The following is a 10,598-nucleotide window of genomic DNA, read 5'->3' on the forward strand; positions in this document are numbered from 1 at the left end:
CAAAAATTGAAAAAACATTAGTACACCGTATGAGATCGACTAACTCACCTTCAGTTCCAAAGATCCATATAAAGATTCCTCTCGTTTCGACGAGAATCAAATTCAGTCTTTTCCAGTAGAAGGTGCAATGTCCCGTTGTTTTTCCCAATTGCGTTAAAGGCACTTAAATCGTAGATTTTATATTATAGTATCCGATATTACATATTATCTTATATTAATACAAATATATACATATTATATCTGAAAAGCACACAATTAATTAAAAAAGGCTAAAATATTATCTATAGATGCCAACTTTTTTTCCGAAGTCTAATTTCAGCATAAAATCTGATTATGCGATTTGCCCTTTTTAAAAACACTCGATAACATTTCATGATTTCAAAAATATTTAGTCAGTTGTTTAGCATCAAAATGAAAATTATAACATCTCTGGATTCGTACTTTGTAGATTTCGAGGAAACAAATCTGCATAAAACTACACAGTTTTTGAGATGCCAAGTATTGAGAATAATTAATCTACTAGAGCAGTGGTTTCCAAACTGATGTGCAATCTCTCCTTGGTGGAATAACTTTGTATTGAAGAGGAGTAGAATGCTGCAGTTATGCAATATGTTATTTAACTGTCATGTTTGAACTGTTGATATGAATGTCATATTTCCTATTTCCTTCCCAGATGAAAATTAAATATAAGACCAAAGTTTGCTTGGATTTCAAATATATTTCCTATTTCTTTACAGATTAAAATGAAATATGTATACTTGAGTATATTAGTAAACATTTAATTTGGAGTCTTTTGAATTTTCTAAATTTAAAAATTAAACGTTTTTTTCTTTATTCATATATAAATATATTTCAATATTTATTATTATTACCAGAAATCTGCAGAGAATCACGAACTCATCGAGGGAGGCCACATCACCAACTCTAGCTGTAATATCTTGAGTTCATTGCTACTACCTGCATTCTTCCCTACCTCCAAAGGAAATTTCTACATTTCTACACATACCATGTAGAATGTGTCATTCTAAACATACCAACTAAGGCTCTAAATAACAGGTACGCTTACTGGCCGCCATTTCATGTTCAGAGTTCACATTAGTTTGAGCTCTTGATTTTTTTCGACTTTATAGCGAACGGTAATATTTAATTATATACATATAAAGCAGTACAACCAATAATAAATGTCATGGGAAGTCTTTCCTTTACGAATTAAATGAAAAATGAATGCTTATGAACGGCATACAGCTACTTCTTTTACTGATAAATGATACGCGATATATAAGTACACTGTATAACCATGGCTTATGTATTTTATCAAAATCGCTAATACTTAATTATTTAATGAAAACATATACATATAAAGCAGTACAGTACAACCAATAATAAAGAACATGAGAAGTCTTTCTCTACGAATTCCACGAAAAATGAATGCTAATGAACGTTATACAGGATAAATGATACGAGCTCTAATCACCAAGCCTACCTTTTATTTAGAACCTTAATACCAACCATTGAATTAGAAACCCTTATGCAAATGTACGTAAACGTGACTTACGAAGCGTATATGCAAAATACTTGGTCACGTGCTCACCAAGCTAGGCAAATATTTAAGAATGCTGCTGGGCAGTAATCGTGAATAGTGTTGATCACAATGGGAAAAAGAAAGGATCCTTCGATAAAGAGATGAAACGAGCAGAGCTGACTGGTTTCTCAAAACGTGAGATTCCCAGGTGTTTAATCAGCACACTTTGCTTGTCTTAGAGACGTAACTGTGGTCCTAAGGACTGTCAGTCAAGAACGAGATTGCCGTCGTCTGAAAAGACTTCTACTGACAAACAGAACTTCCTGTGTGCAGCAATTGACCGAAGCATTTAATATAGGCTATTCCCGACCCGTATCGCACAGAACTATGTGCAGGGAATTGGAGAGGATTAGTGTTGGCAGTCACATGCCTATACAGAAACCACTCATTTCTGCGAAGAACCGGAAAGTTCGACTACAGTGGTGTGAGGAACAACGTGACTGAACACTGGAAGATTAGAAAAAAAGTCATGTAGTTCGACGAGTCGCGTACGCCTTGTTCTGTACCGACGGTAAGCAGAGTTTGGCTGGACCCCCCATAAAGCAATGAACCCAGCTTGCCTTGTAAACACAACTCAAGATTCTCGAGGTAGTGCATGGTGTGAGGAATATTCTATTGGTACGGAGCAGGTCCTCTGATATTGCTAAAAGTTCGGGTGTCCTCCAAGGAATATCTGAATTTTATTGCCAAGCAAATCCTGCAATGTTGACTTTTTTTCCAGTAGGTGACGGTTGTTTGATAGATAGCAATGCTACAATCCATCGCGCAAGAATTGTTTAGCAGTGGTTCAGCAAGCATGACACCAACTTCCACCATCTTAGCCTGGATCTGAACCTCATTGAGAATGTATGGCACATCTTAGAAAAATAGATTAGCGAGTAAAGTCCTCATCCGTTAAATCTGAGCCAGTTAAAAGACTGGTGAACGCATGGTATGATGTAGACGTAGATAGAACCAGTACCTCGTGGAACCTATGCTAAACTGCATATGGCTGTAATTCGGGCTGAATGAGATCCAACACAGTATTAAATAAATGTTTTTAATTCAGTGGCAGGAAGAATGCAGGTAATATATATATATATATATATATATATATATATATATGAAAAAGTTTTAATGACTGTTACCGAGATATAAAAAGATGACAAATATATTTAAAAAGATACTACTAGTTTCGTTGAATAGATCAACATCCTCAGGTATCACAATCAAAGAAATATATAAAAAAATTACAGAGACTTAAAATTGTAATAACAGAACAAGTATAAAAAGACAGTAGCGTGTTTGAAAAACAAATGCGAATATGAGTTCCAAACAAACGTATACTACACGCTATCGCGAGTGCTCCAGTACTGAACAGAAGCAACGTGTGCATCAGAGAGATTGTAACTCAAGCTGTTGTTGATATGAGAGGAATCCAGAGAAATTTCCCTGGATTCGACAATCTTTCTTTCGAGTTCATCGTAGCACACATGGATGTTAGAAGTTTGAGTCCAGTTTACAATGTGTTGGCGGCCTTCGTCTGAGTTAGCTGAAAAGAGAACGTGGCTAGAGAGAGCGCTAGCTCTAGTCCTGTTATAGGAGACATCTCTACGGTGTTCATCCAAACGTAGAAGGATGGATTTGGCAGTCTGCCCATAGTATGGGCAGACTGCCAAATTGATTGTGGGCAGACTTTCCACAATCACACAAAATCTTGTACACTCCTGGAAACTGAGTAGGAAGATGTTTCTGTTTATGTTTGCTAAGTAATGAACGAAGTTTTGGAAGCGTAGTGAAGCAAGTTTTGAAGTTAAATTTCTTGAGAATCTTGGCCAGTTTTGGTGAGAGAGAGGATGTAAGGCAAGGAGATGACGGCTCTTGGGGAAGAGGGATCTTAAGAAGTAGTTGAGTGCCTGGGGGAAAGAAATTTGTCAATTTTCTTTGGAGAGAAACCATTGTTAATGAAAGTGTTTTTAAGAAAAAGGATATCTCTTATAACAGGACTAGAGCTAGCTCTCTCTCTCTAGCCACGTTCTCTTTTAAGCTAACTCAGACGAAGGCCGCCAACACATTGTAAACTGGACTCAAACTTCTAACATCCATGTGTGCTACGATGAACTCGAAAGAAAGATTGTCGAATCCAGGGAAATTTCTCTGGATTCCTCTCATATCAACAACAGCTTGAGTTACAATCTCTCTGATGCACACGTTGCTTCTGTTCAGTACTGGCGCACTCGCGATAGCGCGTAGTATACGTTTGTTTGGAACTCATACTCGCATTAGTTTTTCAAACACGCTACTGTCTTTTTATACTTGTTCTGTTATTACAATTTTAAGTATCTGTAATTTTTTTATATATTTCTTTGATTGTGATACCTGGAGGATGTTGATCTATTCAACGAAACTAGTAAACTAGTAGTATATTTTTAAATATATTTGTCATCTTTTTATATCTCGGTAACAGTCATTAAAACATTTTCATAATATTCAAACCGAGTAAAAATTTTGTGTGTGTGTGTGTGTGTGTGTGTGTGTGTGTGTGTGTGTGTGTGTGTGTGTGTGTGTGTGTGTGTGTGTGTGTGTGTGTGTGTGTGTGTGTGTGTGATTTTTACGGCTGTAGTTGTAGTTTATAGACCATGTACTTTACAGCTGGTCTTAATTAAATCAGAATAATTAGAATATTCAGAATCTTTACATTTTTTTCCCCTTATCAAATGACAGTGTATTGTTCTTGTTCAGAATATATAAGCTTCTCTTGACTTTTCCTAGTGACTGATGTACATTCATGAACCAAAAAAGTACGACCACCTAGTCTGTTTCCGGCATTCCATGTTCTCCCCTGGTTGGCCTGAAACATGCTAGTGGTGGCAACATCCTGGTATGGAGATCGTTCTCATGGATATCACTAGGTATTCTCAAGCCCAATGAACGCACCTCGACCGCTAATTCTTGCATGAGGATTGTTTCGGACGGTATTGCTTTAAATAGTGACAATGTGACCAGATGGATCTAGACTCTTCCAGCAAGTCAACATTCCGTGCCTCGAGGCTCGCACTGTGGACGATTCGAAGGTCACATCCAAGCATTCCATGTGCTCCCCTGGCGGCTTAATTTTCCTGATTTGAATCCCATCGAACATTTGTGTGATCAGGTGGAACTCAACATCTGCCAGTACCTCGCTCTGTTGCTGCTCTCCGGGACGTTATTCTAGTCGGTATAGAATACTCCAAGACACCTCCGTGGTCTAGTGAAGTCAATACCAAGACAGGTGCAAGTGGTTCTCCCCACCAAAGGAGGCCTAACTCGCTACTAGGATGCATACTAACATGCGAAGCAGTTTGAGTACGCTCTTATCCAATATGCAGTTATAGTTATTTTGTAGGTGAGACTGAAGCAGTCTTAATATAATGTGTAGTGGCATATATAATATAGGATTAACAACATATGTTTTCACACTATTACACATCTAAGAGGGGCATCTTCTCTTGGCTTTTAGAATATCAGTTTTGCCATTTTATATCGCAGAGATCTAATGCATTCTTGTTGCCATTCTGATATAAGCGTCTTACTTTTATTCGCAGTTTCTTTCTTAGGGAGAGAGCTTATGTAAAGCTGGCCAACTTCGAAGTGTAATCCAAGATATTATATTGTATTAACGTAGGTAATATTCATGGTTTTATCAGAATAAAGTTTGTTGGGTACAGAAAGGTAAACATCGAAGAGTTAAATTTGCTTGGTTTCAGAAGATTGAGTTTGTTGAATTAATAATGAATATCACTTTGTTTCATCAGGTTGAATTGTAGTGTGTGTGTGTGTGTGTGTGTGTGTGTTATGAAAAAATTGAATGACTAGAACCGAGATTTAAGTAAAAAGGTTTTAATATAAACACACTACTAGTTTCGGCCTGTAACAGCCTTCTTCAGATGACATTATAAAAGAAAAAAACACACTAAACATTGAGGGTTAAAAGACTATGAACAACATAGACAGTCTTTATACATAATTAGCATGAAAACGTTGTAGTTGTATTTGAAGCTGTTCTTTCATTTGTTGCATTGTTGGGAGAGTGCGTGCTTGCTGCATAACGTAGAACGCCAGTACATGATTACAGCTGAATGACTATCTGGGAGGTTGTAGCTTAAGTTGTTATTTAGATGAACAGGATTGAAGATGATTTCTCTAGATTCCACAATTTTTCTCTCTATTTCGTCACTGCAATAGAAGATGTTAGTAGATTTTTCCCAGCAGACTTTGTGACTTTGGTTATCATCATTAGGATTAGCCGAGAAAAGGTTAAGATTAGCCTAGACATCACTCAGAAGAAACAAATAGATTCAAAAGCAATATATCTATTCCTTAAATAAGTACTGTTTCACATAAATTAGCAAAAGTTCTAAGAAAATACAATATCAGAACCTTGTTCACTCCACTTCCAAAGATCCGTTCCTTAATTAGCCACCCCAAACCTTGTCATCATCAACTCAAATACCCTGGTGTATATAAAATATTATGTGACTGCGATATTCCTTATTTCGGGCAGACAGACAAATCTGTCGAAATGCGTATGGAAGAACACATGAGAGACATTACTTACAAGAGAGAGCGAGCGAGTGCATTATCAAGTCATATCCTTTTCTCGGCTAATCCTAATGATGATAACCAAAGTCACAAAGTCTGCTGGGAAAAATCTACTAACATCTTCCGTTGCAGTGACGAAATAGAGAGAAAAATTGTGGAATCTAGAGAAATCATCTTCAATCCTGTTCATCTAAATAACAACTTAAGCTACAACCTCCCAGATAGTCATTCAGCTGTAATCATGTACTGGCGTTCACGTGATGCAGCAAGCACGCACTCTCCCAACAATGCAACAAACGAAAGAACAGCTTCAAATACAACTACAACGTTTTCATGCTAATTATGTATAAAGACTGTCTATGTTGTTCATAGTCTTTTAACCCTCAATGTTTAGTGAAATTATAAAAGAAAAAATGTCACCGGAAGAAGGCTGTTACAGGCCGAAACTAGTAGTGTGTTTATATTAAAACCTTTTTACTTAAATCTCGGTTCTAGTCATTCAATTTTTTCATAAAACTATGTATGGTAACCGAGTCAATGATCATTCTGTCATATATATGTATATATATATAAATAACATGAAACATATATTAAGAGATAGACATGTTTCGGTAACATGAAATTGCTCATGAAAAGAAGCAAGCTTTTAAGATAAGAAGACCTCTTTTTATTTAAAGCACAAAACTGTCACCGTTCCTCATCTTAATTTAGACTAACTTCAAAGAGGGTGGGGGGGCGGGAAGTTAACTGTGTCTCTTAACTTATCACGGTGGCATATGGCGGTTAGTCATGAACTCTTTAAAGCGACGGTTGAAGAAATTAAAGGTAGAGAAACCGTTTGAGCTTAGAGAAAAGATACAATATTGTTCAAGGAATTTGGAGTAAGAAGCTTGGCAGCAGAAGGACAAAATGTGAGGATCACATATGACAAAATTACAATAAAAGGGGAAAGGAAACATAACTACAGAAATAGAGGAAAGGATGGGTTTAGAATACTGCAAGGAATGAGATTAAAACAAATAAAGAAATCCGCTGAAGTAAATGGAAGATTTAATATGCAAAAGGAGGAGAAATGAAAACCAAGACCAACTGAACCAATCAAAGAAAAAATTTACAAAGTTAAAGCGGACGTAGAAAATCGGAGTGATTTGTGATTTTCTACAGTTAATTTTTTAATTGTAGAAAACAATTAATTAAAAATTGAAAGTATCCTTGGTTCATCCACGATACGAATGTTGAAAAAAAACTACATGAGTAGGAGTCACGTGTAAAAAATTTATATACAGGGAGATGGAAGACAAAGTAAGGATAGTATCCAATAATCTTAACAAGGAAGCTAAGTTGTATTGGGCATGTGGTTATCTTGAAAATCAGAAACCATAGCTGAATAAATGTACCTGGTAAGTTAAAAAAAAAAGCTTTTGTATTTACTAATAGCTAAACTAACATGAAGAAAGGTGGGAGTCTGCTATTTTAAATAAAAAATAAAAAACAAGGGATAGCTTTTACTTGCTTCTGATCATTTTTTTTTCTTTGCAACATTCGTTCAGTTATTAACCTATGCATGACGTTAACCAAACTAAAGAGAAAATAAATTGCTGCAATATTTAATTAACAACACTAATTAAGACCATCACCAGTGTGTCATACCTCAATTACCCAAACAGATTTGTCTATTTCAGGAGCAAAAGCTTGCTATTACAAACCTTTGTCCAACATGACTAAGCTTTTGTGTAAGAACGCTAGGGAAAAAAAATTCTTCGCTTCCTTCGCTGGAAAAGAAAACGCAAAGAAAATGCATCTCTTACGTTTTCACGAAGACATCATAGTTTCTGACAACATTATGTTCCATCTTCGCCATGAATTCGGTATTACACTATCTGAAAGACACGATCTCCAAAGAGACTATACTGTCCTTTTTAAATGGACAGTAAAAAAAAAAAAAGTGTTCCCCCCCCCTGGTTTTTTTAGAGTTTCACTCGCTTGAGAACGTTGCTTGAATTATTCGTCAAACATATCGGACACTCTGGCACTGAAGTTGATGCAAGGAAGAAGTGTCAACTGGTATCGTTTATCTCATACGGAAAAGCGCACTACAATGCACATTATGTACTACATTAGTGTCCAAAACCGAAGGACGAACACTATTTTTGAAGATTACAACCGCAAATTCAGACGAATCCGCTTTGGCAATTTGTATAACTGATGATTTCGAGTAGAAAGCGGGTACAAATTCAAATTTTCGAATCGCTCGCAAAGGGATCAAGTGGCAGCACTCAACAGGGTAAAAGGCTGCCATAAACGAATTGTGCTTGAAGGAAGCTCTTTTCGTGAAGGAATAGAGTTGCAAACTTGGATATCATATAATGTCCCAAATACATCATCATCTAGATGATTTCACGCAGGGAAGAATTATTAGAAATCTTGAAAAAGGCTGCAGATTTACTGATATTGCCAGAGAGTTTGGAATCATGCACATATATGTATCCAAGCTCTGGGCAGTTTCGAACCAACGGAATGTGTTCCAGGCGTTTGTTAAGAGGTCGCCTTCGCTCTACCACGGAGCATGAAGACAGCGTGGTTATAACAGCAAACTTATTGCTGTAATAACAGCATATAAAAGCCTAATAACGTAATCGACGTACCACGGCAAGTCGGCTCCATTCAAGCATAGGTACACGGATATCTCGACAAACTGTAGCAAGACGTCTGCGACGAAAGCCTGTAGTCTGAGTCCCTTTACACACAGCTCATTGTAGAGCATGTTTTCAGTGGTGTTGTGGCCATAAAAATTGGATAAGACACTAATGGGCTAATGCTCTTCACAGATGAGAGCCGTTTTAGTCTTTCCTCCGATTCTAGACGGCACTTGATTTGGCGTGAAAGTGGTGCTGCTGCTGACCATTGCGAGAATGTTCTTGAAAGGGATAGGTACGGCGGTACTGGGATCATAGTGTGGAGAGGCATTACGCTTAATGGACGCACCGAGGTATAAGTGCTGGAAAAAGAGACTATGACCGGTGAACGATATTGCAATGATGATCTTCAACGTCGTGTTTGATTGTTCCGTGGTGCTGTAAGCGAAGAATTCATTTTTATGGATGACAATGCCTGCCACATTGTACACGAGTAGTGAAGATACTTCTGGAGACCGAGGATATTAATCGAATCGAATGGTCAGCACGCTTCCGATCTCAACTCCCACAGAACACATTTGGGACGCAATAAGGAGATGCATTGCTGCTCAAAATTCCCCTCCAGAAAACAAGCAAGACTTCATCCTTGCTCTGAAGGAGGAATGGGCCAGTTTGCCTCAAGAACTCATGAATCACTTAGTGTTAGCACGGTACGACATTGTGATAGCTGCATCGCAGTTTGGGGTGGGCATATTCCATACTGAAATGTCTCACCGCATAGGTTTCTGTAAATTAATTCGCTAACTAGGTCCTTAGGAAAATTGCAACTTTTGCCAAAACGTATTGCAATTTAATTTGTATGAAATTTACAACACATTTTTGTGTAATATAATTTAATATTACACAAAAAAATAAATTTAAGTCCATATTTGGACATAAATGTCATGAAACTATTTTCATACATAGGTAAAAATGCAGTTTATCCTTAGCTTTTGGACCACCAGTATATCCAGATGGATAATATTTCAAATTTCGGATACTGGTGAAATTAAATACAGCGTATTTGCTATTATCGACATAATTGTACTAATAATTATCATTCTATTCATGCTCATTAACTCAAATATTGCGTCAAATATTGTAAGCTAAGAACACAACTATAGAACCAAAGTACTAAAAAACAAGTCCAAACATTAATATATTTTTAAAAAAAAGTGATTAGAAAGGTATTATTTCTGGGAAAATTCCCATGTTACTCCTCTAAGTGATTAGAAAGGCTTATAGGTATCATACTATTCGAAGTATCTGACGGCGCTTACAAAATTGAAGTTCAGAGGATATATTACAAAAGTGGGCAAAAAAAGGCACAGCAGAATTGTATGCTGAAAACATACTGACAAGTAAGGACAAGGGACAAGAGATTACCATTAGAAGATAAGTAAAAGCATAGTTAGCAGAGAGGTGGGAAACTATTTTTTGCTTAGAGGGTGGTGAGCAAGCGGAACATATTGCCAGAGGTGGTTGTGAGTGCACTGTCAGCAAATGAATACGAGGAGAGGTATGATATGTATTGTGTGAATAATGATTAGTCGGGGGATTCTTGCGATAAATCCTTGGACTTCATGTGGAGATAATCTTAATAATAATAGTAATACCAAATCATTTATCAGCGTTTGCTTATTGATCTTCTTTATATATCTTAACACCTAGTTCTAAGCATTATTAATTGATTTAATAAATCATAAAATTAAATTAATTAATTGCAACTGCAATAATTATAAGATTAGTGTAAAAATTATTTAATAAAAAGAAGGAGAACA

Source organism: Typopeltis vanoorti, chromosome 13 (genome assembly GCF_054136105.1).
Source record: "Typopeltis vanoorti isolate ZY-2024b chromosome 13, IOZ_Tvanoo_1.0, whole genome shotgun sequence".
Lineage (NCBI taxonomy): Eukaryota > Metazoa > Arthropoda > Arachnida > Uropygi > Thelyphonidae > Typopeltis > Typopeltis vanoorti.